This window comes from Pogoniulus pusillus, chromosome 3 (genome assembly GCF_015220805.1).
Source record: "Pogoniulus pusillus isolate bPogPus1 chromosome 3, bPogPus1.pri, whole genome shotgun sequence".
NCBI classification, from domain to species: Eukaryota; Metazoa; Chordata; class Aves; order Piciformes; family Lybiidae; genus Pogoniulus; species Pogoniulus pusillus.
The window spans coordinates 27,662,475-27,678,703 of record NC_087266.1 but is presented as its reverse complement, the minus strand read 5'-3'; the positions used below and the strand labels follow the sequence as shown (position 1 = coordinate 27,678,703).

The 16,229-nt window shown below is 43.7% G+C and overlaps 1 protein-coding gene across 4 annotated transcripts in view; it reads left to right on the top strand.

Moving 5' to 3' along the window:
* The first annotated feature begins 5,828 nt into the window (after positions 1 to 5,828).
* Positions 5,829 to 16,229, top strand: part of SMAD9 (SMAD family member 9) — a 37,728-nt gene continuing 27,327 nt past the window's right edge. For 3 of the 4 annotated variants that reach the window (XM_064173232.1, XM_064173226.1, XM_064173206.1), the window contains exon 1: positions 5,829 to 5,947. The gene's annotated coding sequence lies outside the window, so the exon portion shown is untranslated. Of the gene's footprint in view, positions 5,948 to 6,927; positions 7,011 to 16,229 lie in introns of those variants that run through there. The other variant, XM_064173216.1, reaches the window with a different exon arrangement.

The following is a 16,229-nucleotide window of genomic DNA, read 5'->3' as shown; positions in this document are numbered from 1 at the left end:
CAGAAAAAGCTCAAAGGAAATCCCAGCAACTCTTAAAGTGATTTAATCATCTGATATCCTAAGGTCCATTATCAGTGTGGGAAGGAAAAGGTACCATGAGCACAGGCTAGGTAGCATGAGTACATACTGTAAAAGGCACGGACATGTATCAATAATGAGATTTTAGTCTTGTGCATAAAGATGCAAGATCAAATTGCTATGAAATGAAGTTATAAAAATTCAGGGTAGAGAAAGTCATTTTTCTTTGCAGCAAGGATAAGCCTAACCATGGAACAACTTAGCAAGGCTTGCAATGGGTTTTCCATCACTAAAGTTTCCAAAATCCATTTTTCCAGAGGATTGGTTCTAGCTCAACCATAGCTATTGGCTTAATGCAAATGTTCAAGGATATCCTGGGACCTCAGGCATGTATGAAGTCAGAGGACAGTGGTTCATTCTTACTGTTTATGAATCTTTGCATACTGTTTCCTTTCCATACTGTTTTTCATCGAAGCAAATCTCCGACAACAGGAAAACTGTTCATGCTAGTAAGATAAAAAGCAGACTCAGGAGGAATGGCTGACAGTTTGTCTGATTCCATCCAAGTTTAGGTGTGAATTTCAGAAGGTGAAGTGAAGGCAGAGAATTACAGTCGTTCTTGAATCAATGCCAGCTGAGACTGGGACATAAATATTCCATTCAAGTCAAGCAAACAGCAGAGAAGAGATTTCTTATTACACATTTCAGCCAGAGAAGGCTAAAAAGAATTGTAACTGAATTCTTCCAGAGTTTACCTTGTAAGGTTTACTAAATCAACGTTGCTATGCAAAAGGAACAACAAGTATGAAAGTAGGTTGTCTCTGTCCTCTTTCTCTATATGCTTTGAGAAGAAGGTGATAGACTTTGTCTAGCAGAAGATGTTGCATTTCAAACTAATCCCAGTTTGTCTGGGATTGATCCACATCTCCTGGAATAAAAATAAATCCCAAGTAATATTTTTTGAGCATCTCACAGTTTTATTCTCTGCAGCAGACAATAAACTCAGCAAAAATAACAAGTCAGCTGCATCTTAATTCATTAAAAATTGGTGGATTAAAATCAAGTCTTTGCACATGAATTTGAAGAAAAGGGAAAACAAAACAAAACAAAACAACAAGTGGATCTATGGAGTTTCAGTATAAGATGATGACATATTTCCTGGAATTACTTAAAATGTATGTTCTTGTAGCTCAGTGCAGAATTCACTCTGAAAATCTTTAATCAAAAATAGTATTACTTCATTCTTATGCAGCTGCTTCAGAAGGTCCCTCTACACACAAGAAAAATCTTTAACTCAGTTGTGGTGCTGGGTAGAAAATTATCCTTTCCAGTTCTCAAACCTGTGTAATGTGAACAGTTCAGATGTCTTCCTGAGTCTTTCTCAGTCAGCAGCTGAAAGTTAACAATTTTTTTTTAAGTTCATTTGCCCATATCAAAGTGTCCTAATACACTTCTGGACAACTATTTCAACTCTTGATAAAAAATGCCATAAGCTAAATGATAAATTTTAGACCTTCTTGGTCATTTGACCCAAATGGGACAAAATCCATATTCTGGTGGCAGTACATAAAGCCATTCAGCCTACTGCTGATTTCTTCTTTCCCTTTCCTTCCTTTAGACATGCATTTCCAGAGCTGCCTGACCACCTCCTCCTCTGCTTCTCTGAATTTATAGCTTCACTGTTAGAGTCTGCTTTGAAGGGTAGTGAGATGAGCAATTCTAACATCCTTGCTGTGAGGAAACAGAAGACCTAGCTGCCCATCACAGTCTTTGCAGTGCTGCATTTACCAGCATGTTGCCCCAGACTGCAGCTGCTTTTTCCACTTTTTTTTTTTTCTTCTGAGAATTAGCATCTTAAGCCACAAACATGCAGAAAATTGATGTGAGGAGTGTGAAACATGTTTGTACAAAAAAAGATGTGACAGAAGACTCCCTGTTGATTCAAGTGTTTATTGTTAAACTTGACACAGGTGTGTCCAAACTGCTCTGATCATAGAATCCTGAGATATCTAAACTGCCTCTGAATAAGAAGCAGGGTAACTTGAACAAGGCCAAGATTCTAGAGAGTGATGACAAGCAATGTCACACCTAGCCAAACCCAAGGTTGAGGCTGACACTGTCCTACCCTGGGAAGAGAAGCAAAACGTGTGGACCTAGGCATCCTGGCAGGGTTTGGGCTCATTGTTCATTTACCCACTGAGGGAGCAAGATGGAGGCTGCTGCTGCTTGAATAGTCAGCTTCTGCTTCTCAGCAATGCTGCCCTGCACATCTGACTCCATCCTGCAATACAGGAAGAGCCCTCGCTTTCCAGGGCTCTAGCACAGGCAAAATTCAGCAGCAGAGCCATAGCTATGTTGCTGTTTCCAAAAACCTGCCGCCAGAGGTAAATGTCTGATATGTCTCTACCTAGAGAAAGCAACTCACGCAGTAAATCCACGATCCTGTTTCTAGAAGTCTTCCAGTGCCCATGCCAGCACAGTTGGAGCTGTTTGAGGTTATCTTGTCAAGAAGGACTTGACATTGCTGTTGTGACAGCTATTTCTTGTTCAGTTGTGGACAGTGCCAGTACTTCACTGGAGCCCTGGAGCAGTACATGCAGAGTCGATAAATTTACAGCTCTTACACACTTGCAGTTCCCTCTAAGTGGAGAATTCATGTTATTCTATGTGTTTTACACAGTTTCAGTGCTGAAAGAAACTAGAACACTTCCTTCCCTTTTACAGCTACAACCAGTCTTTACTGTTTTCTACATATAATGTCACTGATGATTTTCTTTACAGAGCTAATCAGCATAAAAAGACAAAAGACAGGACAGAAAAATAAATACTCTGAGAACAGGTTTTGGGTTCTGAGCAGAGAAGGCTAGTCCATGCTTTAAAGGATGGGATTTGAGAAGGAAAGTTACACTGTGTGTAGGCCATGGGAGAGCATTTGCACTTAAAAGGGGCAGGATGTGAAATAGGGCACTCAAGAGGGATAGTGGCAAATGAGAAATGGAATTAGCAGAGCCCTGGCGGTGCAGAGGAGTGACAGGTGATGAGTTATGCTGGCAGAAGAAGGGGAGACCCTTACAACGAGGACACAGTCTTTGAAAGCCAAGTGGATGAATGTTTGGACTCAGGAGTAGGTCTAAAAGCATGTATGTGGAGAGAGATGAAAGGAGAGGTGAGGTGGGATATATGAGCCCTGCTCCTGGGAAGATACATAGTTCCATAGTTTCAGCAGGTCATAGGTAACTCCAGCATATATTGAGCTATGCACACATGCCACACAATCTGAAATACAACTGCATGCAAAAAAACAAGTGTTCCTGCTCTATAACCCGAAATGTATCAAACTGCAGCTACATATATAACCATGTGATCTCCTTTAGCTAGGATTTTTCAAAATGGGACAGTTGAATTTGCAACACAAATATGAAAGTCATTTTGTCATTTAATAAATAGTTTATGTCTACTAAAACTGAACTACTATCAAACTAAAGATTTAGAAAATGACCGATAAAATCTAGGCAGTGGCTCTGCTACTATCACCCACTGGTTACAATTCCTCCCATAGAAGAAGTGGTACTTTAATTCATCCTGCCAGCAAAGATGGGCTGGAGATAACTCAGCAGGCTGCTCACCAGAGAGGTGAGGGCATAGGCACATTTTGCCCCACCACCTTTCTGCTGGGAGCAGCAACTGTGAAAAGAGCAGAAACTGAAGGCTTCAATGCCTGTAGGAGATGCAGTGAGACCCAGAAGAACTTGAATATGAGAGTCATCAGATTCATGATAAAGTGCCATTGCTCAGTAAGTTACACAGCACACCTCAGCTGAGCCACCCAAACTGTCTGCGTATATGGCATTTGCAGTGTGAAGTTGTAAATGCATAAGTTAAAAATAAACAGCATTATGGATATAAAATCTCAAGTCATGCTGAGTTAGAATGTGTGATTGACACTTTATAAATGTTTACAGTGACTTATAAATAACAGCATCTCTTCTGCCACTCATCTGTCAAGAAGTCTCATGTATAAGAAGTGAGACAGCAGCGGGGAAGCTGCTGATATTTTAAGATGTTTCTAGCCAAAGAGGGAAACAGATGTATTTGAGGCATTACATTGTATCTCACTGTCCCACCACAACCCTCACACACACATGCCTTGGTAAACATGAGCTATGGAACTGTAATGCCATTGTGGCTTTTTGATGTCTACTCAAACAACATTAGGTTTTCTGCCATGTTTTGCAAAGTTAAAAAAAATAATCTGCAGGAATGTAAGCAGGATGGTACCTTAAATCATATTTGTTGATCGATCTCAAAAGGCTCGGTGCAATTTAACTGGAACCCCTCAATGCAACCAGTTGGGGTCATGTTCAGCCAGTACCTATTCTTAGCACTGCCCAGAGCCTCAGTTTCACGAGTACCTTTTATTTGTAGTGTCAGTGAAGCCATTTGACTTCCCTGATATTTCTTTTTTGGTCCCTCCTTATTACAGCTGATACAATATGCTCATAGCTAGAAACGGTTGCTCATAGATAATATGAGGGGGTTAACAGGTAATATCTGGAGCAGAAAATAGATCTACTCACGAGTAATGGCTGTGGTTCGCTGTTTTCTGACCAGTCCCATGAATGATGTGGACCATTCAAAAATCATGTGCAGGTCCTATTTATAAATGTGCATCCTATTTTTTTTTAAATTTCCTTTCATTGTAGTTAAAAGCTAAATGGAGTTCCTACCAGCCTAGCTCATTAAACGTCCAGAAAGATTTTCAGAACAGCAAATTCAAGATGCTGACTGTGCAGCCAGTGGGAGTCCAGCAGCTCACTGCCATGACCCCAGAGCCCGGTGCAAATGGACGATGAGGATTTCTGTCGGACATCCCGTACTGGTGATAGCCCTGGTGTGGGGTCCAGGCAGAGAAGCTGGGGGCAGGCTTCAGGAAAGCTGGTGCCCTTTGCACAGTCTGCTGTAGGAAGCGCACCCTGGACCGCGCATCCATCTACCGTTGTCACCCACTCCAGAGGGGCATCTTTCCAGTCTCTGCCCACAGACGAAATTTATCACTTGGTCCGAAAGTCAGGTCAGCAATCACCCGGAGTGCTGCAAGACAGAAGTGAAGTTGCCCCGTGTCTTGTTTGGCCACTGTGTCAAACTTGTGGTGTTCAGAGCTCACAGACATGTATCAGGGGCCACAGGCAAAGAGCTGGTAGTGGAGGCACCGGGCACAGCCTTTGCCCAGGGACGGCCCCTGCGGTCACATCCAAGAGTCTCATCGACCTCCCACAGCTCCAGGCTTGGTCTCTGTCGCCAGCGTCGCGCTGGGGCTCGGGCTGCGTCGGACAGGGCAGGGGTCGGGGAGCTCCCTCAGCGGGGAGCTGCGGGGCGGAGAAATGGCGGCGCCTGAGGTGGCTGCCGTCCCGCGGGACCCTGGGCTGGGGGCAAGTGTGAGCATGTGTGCGTGTGACGGGTTTGAGGTGTGTCAGCAGTATATGTGTGCGGGAGTGTGTGTGCGGTGCGCTTCTGTGCCGGGAGGTGAACTCTGTGGAGGGGGTGACCGTGTCCGTGAAGGGGGGAGCTCGGCGCCTGTGGCGGCGATGAGGACAGGAGAGGGGGCAGCCTGTAGCGCGGTGCACAGAACTGGCGGGTGCAGATGGGCGCACCCCGAGAGTCTGTCTGTCGGTGCCTGTGTGAGAGGGCGCGGGGCGGCGTGGCGGGGGGGGCGCAGGGGCGGGCCAGCGGCAGCGGCGCTGCTGGCCGCGGTCCAGCCCGGCGCACTAATACAGCCTGGCGGCTCCCGCCTGACTGACGCCGGCCGGGGCTGCTGCTGCCGCTGCTGCTGCCGCTGCCGCTGCGCCCTGGCCCCGCCGCCGCCGCCGCGCAGCTGCAGCTCCGCTCCCGCCCAAGGCGCGACGAGACCCCAGCCCGCGCCCGCTGGCAGGTAAGAGCCGGGGCTCCCGGCTGCGTCCCGTGAAGGGCGGAGTGAGAGGACGGGGGACAGGGAGGAAGGGGGACAGTCCCGCAGTCTCAAACGTCCCGCCGGGCTGTTCCGCATCCTTCTCCGTGCTGAGTCGCGTACCTGGGCGGCGGCGGGCCGCAGCATCTCCCTGTGCTCCCGGCGGGGCAGCCGCCGCGGCGCCCCGGGCTGGTGTCCGTCCCCGCGACTGCTGGCCGCGGCCCCGCTGAGCTGGGGCGGTGTGCGGGCGGGGGTTGGGGCTAGGGCAGCAGCGAGATGAGACAAACTGACGCCAGGGCTGCAAGCGAAAGGAGGAGTGCGAGGGAAAAACAGTTTTATGGATGGCTAAACGCTGACAAGTCTTCCCGCTGTTAGGGTTTCTTTCCTTCTCATTTAAGTAGGAGTAAAAAAAAAGACACCAAAGCCAACAAAAACCCACATGACATGTTTGGAAATACTTTTCCTTTCAGAGGTTATTTTCTGTTCAAGAAATCCCGCTCCTGGACATGCTCCCAAGCTAAACGGAGCAAAATTGCTGGGATTTGGGTTTATATTCTAATCAGGGACTCTCTCTTTTTTTTCTTCTTCTTTTTTTTAGCTAACGTTGCTTGCTAGCAAGTAACTAACATTTCCAGGAACAATAGCCCTCGATATGGCAAGTTCTGAATTGTTGTAATGTTATCTCTATGCCTCGGCAGCTCACAAGTGGAGGGAACTCGAAGTTTGTTACATTTGTGACAATTCCGATATAGTGCCATAACTCTGTGTTTTCCTGCTTTGATTTTATGGGTGAATTTATGTGTGCTAGTTAGGTCTGCTTTAAAAGAGGCATTAGTGGGAATAAAAATAAATGACATGCACATGGACATGTGCACACAAATGCACATTGTTAATTAATTACTTGTGTTTTATAAGTAAGTGAAAAGGATTTTATGCTCAGAATGGTTAGCTTTTCAGTGAATGAACATTCACTCGGCAGAAGTGGGAAATGATGTGCACAGTTTGGGAACGTGTTCGAGTTTACAGTGTTTTAGGAAGGACACTGCAGGTAATGCAAGTTTCAGTACTTTGTATCTCTAGCATTTGAAAATGTACATCTCTATATATGCATATGTGTGTGTGATAGGAATAATCTCATCTTCAGGAGCATAAGTTGAAGAAAGTGCTGCAGAATTCTCCCTCTCAGCAATGGTAGGAGAAATGTTATCATTCAAACAAACCTCATCCGTTTTAATCCAGCCAGACAACTCCCTTCTTTCAGATTTGATAAGTACCAGTGTTCGTCTTGTTCATGTTTGCTTCCTGTTAGAATTTAAAGCAGAGACTGGTGATATGTTTTGTTATTTGTTTTTTGTGTTTTATTTGGTTTTTTTTTTGTGTATGTGTTTGTTTGTTTTTGAGTTAATTTGACAGAGCAAGTTAAATAAATATGTCCAGAAATACACATACAGTGGATTGTATCAAGAAAGACATCATGTAGTTTGGCAGCAGTTCCTATTCTTGTTCGTCCTTTGTGATGAACTGGAAAACATTTTATTCTTTGCCTTGTTAACTTGCACCTAAGCTGGTAAACAGCAATTCTGCAAAAAAAAAAAAAAAAAACTGGAACAAGGGTCAAATGTATTCTACCACAGATCCTGATGATAGTCAGAGTTTGTAAATTGACACAAGCGTGGGATAGAATCTTTTATTTATGTGCAGTAACTGAAACAAATGTACACAAAGCTGTCAACTGCACAGTTTTGTGAAGAAGTTGAGTGTTAATACTCTGTTGGCACACTTGGTCAAGGCCAAGGGACACACACACACACATGCCAGATATCTGCAGAAGGTGAACGTGTGCATAAAGGAGTTGGCTAGCACCTTGGATTTGGAAGCTGCTGTCATGGAAATTGGTAGTAGTGCCACTCCATGTTGTCTTCAGTGGGTAGAAGACGAGGTCCAGCTCATTAAAACAAAGGTGTAGAAATGTCAGTATAAAGTATCACGTAACATCTGAACAGTTAATCCTCCTTTCTCTCCTTTTATTCTTTTACAGAATTTTGGCGTCTCACGTTTAAGTCCTTAGGTATCTGCTGTTATCAGCCCAGGAGATAGCGTGTCATATAATCCTCCCTCCTGAATGCTGAAGTGCTGTAATTTTGATAGCTAGGCTAACCTGTCTCTATAAAGTTTTATTTTTCCATTGTTAAATTCAGAGGACAATGACTACTAATTGCAAGTGACCTCTAACCAAAACACTAGCTAGAGTTTATCACTGGTGCTGATACTGGCTAACAGTAATTCCATCATCAACAGTACTAGGCACCCTGTTTCAGAGAAATTTAACAGAATAGGGGAAGCCAGAAAGGAAATAATATATGTGCTCTGGGTAATCTGCTGGGAAAAAAAAAACCAAACCAACATATATATGTAGTGGAACTGTACAAAGATGCCATTTGCTGTGTAATATACCCCTCACAAACAATAATTACAGAGATGGGGAAGAAAGGAAAGAAAACCATCATAAATATTTTAACTGCAAACAGCATAGCAAAAATGTACATAGTAAAGGTTGTTCTGGTAGACTGCCTTATTTCCTGCTGCAGGCAGGTACAAAGAATCATTAGTGTTATTGAACATTAATAGCAAAAGATGGTAATAACAATGACAATTTGAGAGAAGTATTGCCATGCTATTACTATATTTGAGAACATTTGTTGTTAGGAAGCATTAAACTCTGAATGCAATGTAATGAAATTAATTTTTCAAAAATATCCCAAATTATTTCCAATCTTATATTTTTTTCTGTAATGTTTGAATGGTTAATACTGTGGGGATTTTACAGATGAAGAGGTGAATTAAAGAGGCAAGGGCCCTGTGTATTTATTATAGCATCTGAAAACCATGCTGTGCTTCTGCAGATGGGTGAATAATAAACTGTGGGATCAGAGCCCAGACAGATCCTGACTAATACTTGCATGTGTTTAAATCAGAGCAGGTGAAACATTATCTGCCCAAGTTTCGTGTAGATACCTGTGATTTTTAGACAGATTGTTCTACAGGACAACTTGTAGGTTTCTGCAAGAACTATTACAACACCTTAGACAGATGTAAGGATGAGGTTCAGCTCCTTTGGACAAGGGCACAGCAAGGACACAGTGGAGATGGACACGAAGTGGAGCTGATCTGACAGATTACGCAGTCACCTCTACACAAAAGAACAAAAAAGAAGATCTGATAATCAATCTCTGTTTTCCTGAGACAGCATTAAGACTGAGGTGTGTTTCTGATCAGAAAGACCTTATCTTTCCCACATCCTTCTGTACAGAATTTGTTTCCTACACAGTCTTTTTCTTTGATAGCAGCATCGCTGTCATCACTTCTGCCAAACTTAGCATCATCTTTTCCTCTTCAGTTTTCTCACAGGTCTTGCTACTCCCAGGTGTTTCTTGATGCTTTTTCTTCATGCTACTTCTTACATTGCTCTCTCCTTTTGTTTGCAGCTGCCAAAGCATTAGTCCACACTGTGGCAACCTTCCAGCTTGATACCGTGACCTCTTGTTTCCCAAGGAGCTCTTTTCTCCCACCTACGTTCTGCTCCCAGTCAGCACGACCCCTGCCAAAATACTGCTTCTTTTGCTTTTCTTTCTGAAACGTGTTCATGCAGACTTCTGTTCTGGAGTCTCTCAGTATGCCTAGTCTTTGTTTAGGCTTTGAAAACGTTCCCCTCTTTCAGAGTTCATCAAAGCTATTGGCTTGAAACTCACCATCCCCTGAAAGAACTGACTAGGAAAGAAAATTAACAGACCCTTGGGTCATTACATTTTGTTCTGCTTCAGGCTTCCTTTCACCCTCATTACCTGGCTACAATAGGAGCCCGATTGGCCATTTGCTGATGACAGTTACTCAGTGTTTGTTGCTGGTGATGTACTTGATCATGCAGCATACTGTGAAGAACAGCAGGCAGAGAGCTGGCACTAGAGTTACCCTTTCCAAAAAGTGGAGAAGTGGTGTCTGCTGATAGCAAAGTTCCATGTAATGAAGAATCCTTTAAAACACAAATAACCCCGCTGCTCAGGTCAATACATTTCAGCAATACTTAATTTTTTTTGTGTTCAGGTTTTCTTGTCTTTTCTAAGCACTCTTGTGCAGTGTTCCTCATCAAGAGAGTTCACAGTGCTTTTCTCATCAGTGTACCTGTATGATAGATGCAGAAATAGAGGCACCTCAGGGAAAGCAATACACCCAGAAGCCTGTGGCAGGATGAGATCCTCCTACATGCTACCCAGTACATGCAAAGCTGGCTGGAGGCACAAACAGTTAATGTGGCTTTTCAAGACTCCCTTATGGTTACTTGCTGGCCTGGCCTATCCAATCCAACTTGTCTCTGTCAAATTACTCTGGCTCCAATGCCAACATGTAGTTTCTTACCCTGCAGCACATGTGAGGTAGCTAATTTATTTCTCTCTCAACAGATCTTGAATTACTTCACACAAGGCATGAGAACTCCGCAGGGACATCTAGAATAGAGAAACCAAAATTAATTCCTTTTTGAGGCAGTAGCCTGCATCTCCCATGCCTGTCCTTGCTATGTGTCCTGTAGAACTGATGCAGGAATGAAGCCTTCTTGGTGGTAACCTCCCTGGGACTCTTAGGCTGGAGAGGCTTCATGGGGCTAGGAGGGGAAAGGAAGGGGAAAAATAGCCATGGAGAGATGGAGTATTCCCTGTACTTCTGGGGTAAGTTTGCAGAAGAGAATGTTTTGACTCAGGAGGCTATTTCTGTTTTTTGCTCAGTGTTTTCTGCAGCTGATTGTTAGCGTGGCATGTCATCTTACTTGTTTAAAGAGAATCTAGCCTTTGTTTTCTACTTACAGGGTCAAGTGAATCCTGTCAAATCTCATAAATTTGTGTTCTGATTTGCAGAGAAGCTGAGCACCCTCATCTTCAGCTGAAGTTACTGGGAATGGCCAGCTGTCTCCTCCTTTTCCCCCACAGGAGAAAACTAGACAGACAAGTTCCTGCTCCTTGTGTTTTTAGCCCTGTTGTGAAATAACTTCCATAGAGAATCCAAGCATATCCAGATATTTTTCATGGAAAATTTCTCAGTGCTATTGCTTGGGAGAAGTGGTCCCTCGTCCAAGGCAATCTTTGCCACTGAATCTGGTCTTTACATGGATAAACCACACTAATATTAGCGCTTACCTGTCCTCCACACTCTTTCTTTTTCACAGACCTCCAAGATGTGGGCCCTGTGGATGCTCCACCCTTCCCCCCCCCGCAGGGTTTCACAAGCCACTTGAGGGCTCAATTAGCACAGATTACTGCGGATGTTCATGCAGGAAAACCTATATGTCAATCTTATTGCATTAGCAATTTCCCACAGTGATTTACAATGAAAGCCTTTTAGGAAAAACACATTTGAATGTGATATGGTTTGAACACAATGAAATGCTAATGTAATTCCATGGAAAACTGCTAACATGATGTATATGGAAAGCTTTTTGTGTATGAAACTTATCCCTCTATATGCACTCAGCCAGGCTTTCTCATCTGGGAGGGAGGAGAGGTGGCCAGCAGTCAGAGAGAAAGAACTTCCAGAAGATTTTCCTTTAGAGTGTTTTATTGATGGTCTATATAATCTGTTGAGCTGTATTTCATTTGCCAAAGCTGCAAAAGATGTCTGATGTGTTAACATCATAACTAAGTAAATCTTCAGGCAGACCTCCCAGATGTTTCTCTCTGGTATCTTGGGTGTTAGACGTGGAGTCTTTGTGCCAGGCTACAGCAAGAGGGGTGGCTTGTCAGCATGGGATGCCTAGAGGCAACGGGCTCCTCAGCTAGCTCCTGGTGTCACAGGTTATCTCTGACTTAGTGACATTAGATACATTAGGGGCAATGGGTTCAAGCTTGAGAAGAGCAGATTTAGATTGGATGTTAGGAACAAGTTCTTTACTATGAGGGTGGTGGAGAACTGGAACAGGTTGCCCGAGGAGGTGGTTGAGGCCCATTCTCTGGAGACATTCAGGGTGAGGCTTGACAGGGCCCTGGGTGACCTGGTCTAGTGGGGATGTCCCTTCTGACTGCAGGGGTGCCAGACTAGATGAATTCTAGAGGTCCTTTCTGGCCTGGAGCATTCTATGATTCTATACCTGGCACAACTAGGCATCAGATCTCAAAACATGAGATGCAACTCTCGTGTGGAGAGAGCCAGGCACCAGAGTTTGCATCACCAGGATTGGAACTTGTAGATCTGCTGGTGGGAGACAGTTTCCTATCAGTTCTGTGTATTGCCTCAGGAAATGAAGGCGTTCATCACTGTGCTGAACCTCACCAGCTGGCCCTCGGATCTCTTGTTAGGTAGATGTGATGTGCTACCAAACAACACAAGAAGAACATTTGCTTTAGCATTTTCTCCTGTGTGCACTATAAATACACAACCAGAGCTCCAAGAGTGCATTCCTTTCTAACAACTTAAGACGCTAAACTTTCAGGATAAGTTCTCATCAGGCTTGAGGACCACATGCTTGGTGAAGTAATTGTTCTTTAGATGCATCCTTATTCACAACATTCTTAACATGCAACTCTAAGCAAATCCTTTTCCTAAAACGGGTATTTGGGAATGGATCCAAGAATCCTAGTGATTGATAATGAGGATTAGAAGATCCGATTAGTGTGGCTATAAACTTTAGGCCAGCAATGAAGCTGAAATTCTTTTCTAGTCCTCTTCTTCCTTTGTGAAGTGTTTGTTCTGGAGGCACTCGGCTGCATGCTTTGTGTTAGAGACAAGTCAGCACTTATTTTAAAAGAAGGAGTTCTATTTTTTGCATATTTCTAGCTGTTCCATTTTTAGAAACACTGATGGGCTTCACTAGAGTTTCTCTGGGAATGGTGGGTATGTGAGGAATGCAGGACCAACTGTCTATAAAATGGGGATAGCCAGAGCCACAAGAAGATATTTTGACTTTCCAGGGCAGGTTGATGCACTTCCTCATCATATCCCACTGCCTCCTGCCATCTCCCTCAAATACATCCCATGACACATGTGCTCTTTAACTTCTGGTGCTGCAAGAGGAAGGCAGCTGAAAAAGGGTCTCTTCCTCAGAGATGGCCACCTCAGCCTAAGGAAGGCAGTCACAGGAAGGGGTAAGGCAGAGTGGGTGAAAGCGTCTTCCTCCTGCCTGTAGGGAGCTGGGTGTGGGGCAGAGATGAGAATGGGTCCCTGTGGGAACTCATCTCTGAAACTTCAATGTGGCCTAGCCAGGGAACACAGCACAGTTCACTCCCTATAAGCATCAGTTGCTGGTTTCCTTTAAAAATTAATATTAAGGATAGAAGTGCAGTCAAAGAGGGATCATGGTGATAAATTGATCTTGCTTTATATTTTTGCACTGATTTTGCATGTGGTAATTTTATGGGATGTCTTCAAATATTGTGGGAGCTTTTCAGAGGCAAAAATCATTGAGAACGTTCAGCCCTCTGTTTTGGGTTTCCACTGAGCAGCAGGATGCTAGTAGCTCAGGGGCTAAAACCAGTGTAGTTATATTTGCTTGGTGCTATATCTGAGGAGAGGAGCTCTTTTGCATCATCAGAGAAAGGGACATAGGGTTGGAAGGGCTCATCTCAAAGGGTTTTCCAGTCCCTTCTTCCTCTCCAAGGCCAGCACAATCATTCTTGATGAAAGGTGTGTAAGCTGCACTTACAGACCTTGAGCAGCAATAGCTATCTCAACACATAGCTATTCTGTTCATATGCTCTCCGTCTTCCTTCAAGTGGACATGAAAGACAGATTACCCCTATTCTGCTTGCAACATGTTTGAGGTACTGTTAGCATGTCCATGCCCCTCTATTCTCCCTTAAAGAAGCTTTGTTGAAATATCTGTTGATGTGCTCACTTAGAGTGGCTCCACTGCAGGAATTGGTACATCCATTTTTAGTCAGTCATCATAAGCATACCAAAAGTGAGCTGGGTACTTAATTTTCTTTTGCAATGGAATTTGCATATCTTAAACACATCCAAAAGTGCTTGGGCTGTAGAAATCTATGTGGCTGTGTTAAGGTGTGCAGCTTTTATACTTGAATATTTCCCTATATCAAATGTGAATATGCTATTCATAGAGTTGTAGAATCATTAATGTGACAAAGATCTTTAAGATCATGAAGTCCAACTGTCAGCTTGTTAATAGAAGCTGTACAGTGCTGAGCAGACAAGGTAATACTTGAGTGATTCTGTAAGCTCAGAGAAATTATTTGGTACTGGCATCAAATTTTGTCCTTATTTTATATGAGAGGCAGTGAATTCAGTGGAGACTCCACGGTGCAGACAAATGGCCAGAGAGTCATGAAGTGCTGTGAGATTTACAGTTTGATATGTATGATTTCACATAAACTTCAAGGTAAAAGGTCTTTCAGAACATACTTGAAAACAAATGAGAAAATGAGTTTGAGAAGTTGAATTATTCTTTTAAAACTTTTGGAATAAATAATGAGATGTTGCCAGGGCTGTGTGAAACATGGATAAATTTGAGTCTCAAGTACTTTAGCTCCTATCATTGCAGCTGTTCTCAATTAGAGCAGTCCAGGGTCAAACAACAAAGAAATTTAATTTCTTGAAAAAAATAGAATGACCTTCTTTACAATTCTATTTAATTAAAACCCTAGGTGTATGTTCTGTGGTTGGGGAAGAACTTGGTAACTTTGTAATGGATGATTCACATACCATGTTTTTTTGGCTGCAAAAGACAGTGGTTTCAGATAGGTTCATAACAGTACCCTTGTCTAGCAGGTCCCAGGCACAAGAAGAAGCCCTGGAGGATCTCAAAGCATGTCATGGGTGCCATGAGTGGAATGTGAATCTTTACAAGTGATTTACATGAGTCTGAGTTATCATGTGGCCACTGTTCCTGAGCCATGAGCTGGTTAGTGGAACGGCAGCAGTGGTAGCTGTGCAGTTCAGGCACACACTTCCACATCGCTCTTCTGGAGTGAATGTCTGTGTGAAACCTTTCTGCCTGGCTTTGATCTGCTGTGCCTGCAAAACCCTATTGCCAGGATTGGTGCTTCGTGCTCAGGGTGTGGGAGCAGGCGCAGGGCAAGTTTGTTAGAGATTCCTTGCTCACTTGAGACAAAAATATTTGTAAACCTGCTATTGTTCGTTTGGTTGGTTATTTTAGAACTCTCCCCTGCTAAAGTGTGGAAGATTCTTATAGTGAGTGGCGGTGACAATGTGACTCAGGGAGTTCTTTCCAGCCCCAGGTACATACTCACTGCTGTCAGCTGGACACATCTGAAACCAAATCGATACTCAGTTACACTGAAGAAACTCACAAGCTTCTCTGTTTCATAGTAGGTAGAAGTAACCCAATCAGTACTAGATAAAAATAAGTTAACCAAGTGCATGTTCACAGCATTCCCTATTATGTTGTTTGGCTGAAATAATTGTCTGTCTTCCAGTTCTGTTGTGATTTTGTCACCAAGTGGCAGACTCCTAACTATAGTTGTCTCACTACTGTTTTTCACCCGTGCGCATCTCCAAGAACTGCACAACCTATGTCTAGACAGCCCTCTGAGAAATCACTCTTTGTGGCATTACTGTTGCAGTGACACCAAGACTGATGATGTCATCCTTTTTTGAGACTGACATTGACACCTCTCAGGGTTCAGTTAGTGGAGGCAAGAGGCAGGCATCTTGAGTGGAGGCAGCCTCCTGGAGCTTTAGTCTGAGACCAGATGCATACACACATCTGGATGCACTTGTGCCTACACACATGTGCACAGATACACTCTTGGGGAAGGCTGGACTCTATGCTTTTACATGACTGTGTTTTAGGTCTGTTTTCATTAGCATCCTTACAGCTTTCTTTTTTGACTTCTGCATACATCTTTAAGTGCAACGTAATGAGGACTGGTACAATTGCCCTGCTGGGCCCATGGAAGTTGAATTGGAGGGACCTTTATCAGTGTATTGACCTGCACGAGCATTCCTCTGAGGGGTGATATGAGTCTTCCCTGACACAGTGGATCCTTTTTACATTAAATGAAATCTAAATTTCCCAAAACTGGTCCATAGTGGAGGTGCCAGAATGCTGCCATGTGAGACTGTGTCTCACATGTAAGGGCATGTTCAATTTCCATGAGCTCTGGAACCCCTTTTACTGACTTCAGTAGGTTCTCACTCTGGTTAGAAAAGAATAAGTCCACAGTGATAGTGTTTCCTCTGTTTATCTCTGCTCTTGATGTGTGTGTCAGGCTCTTCTATAAGATAGTGAAAATTGCTGCAAGGAAGT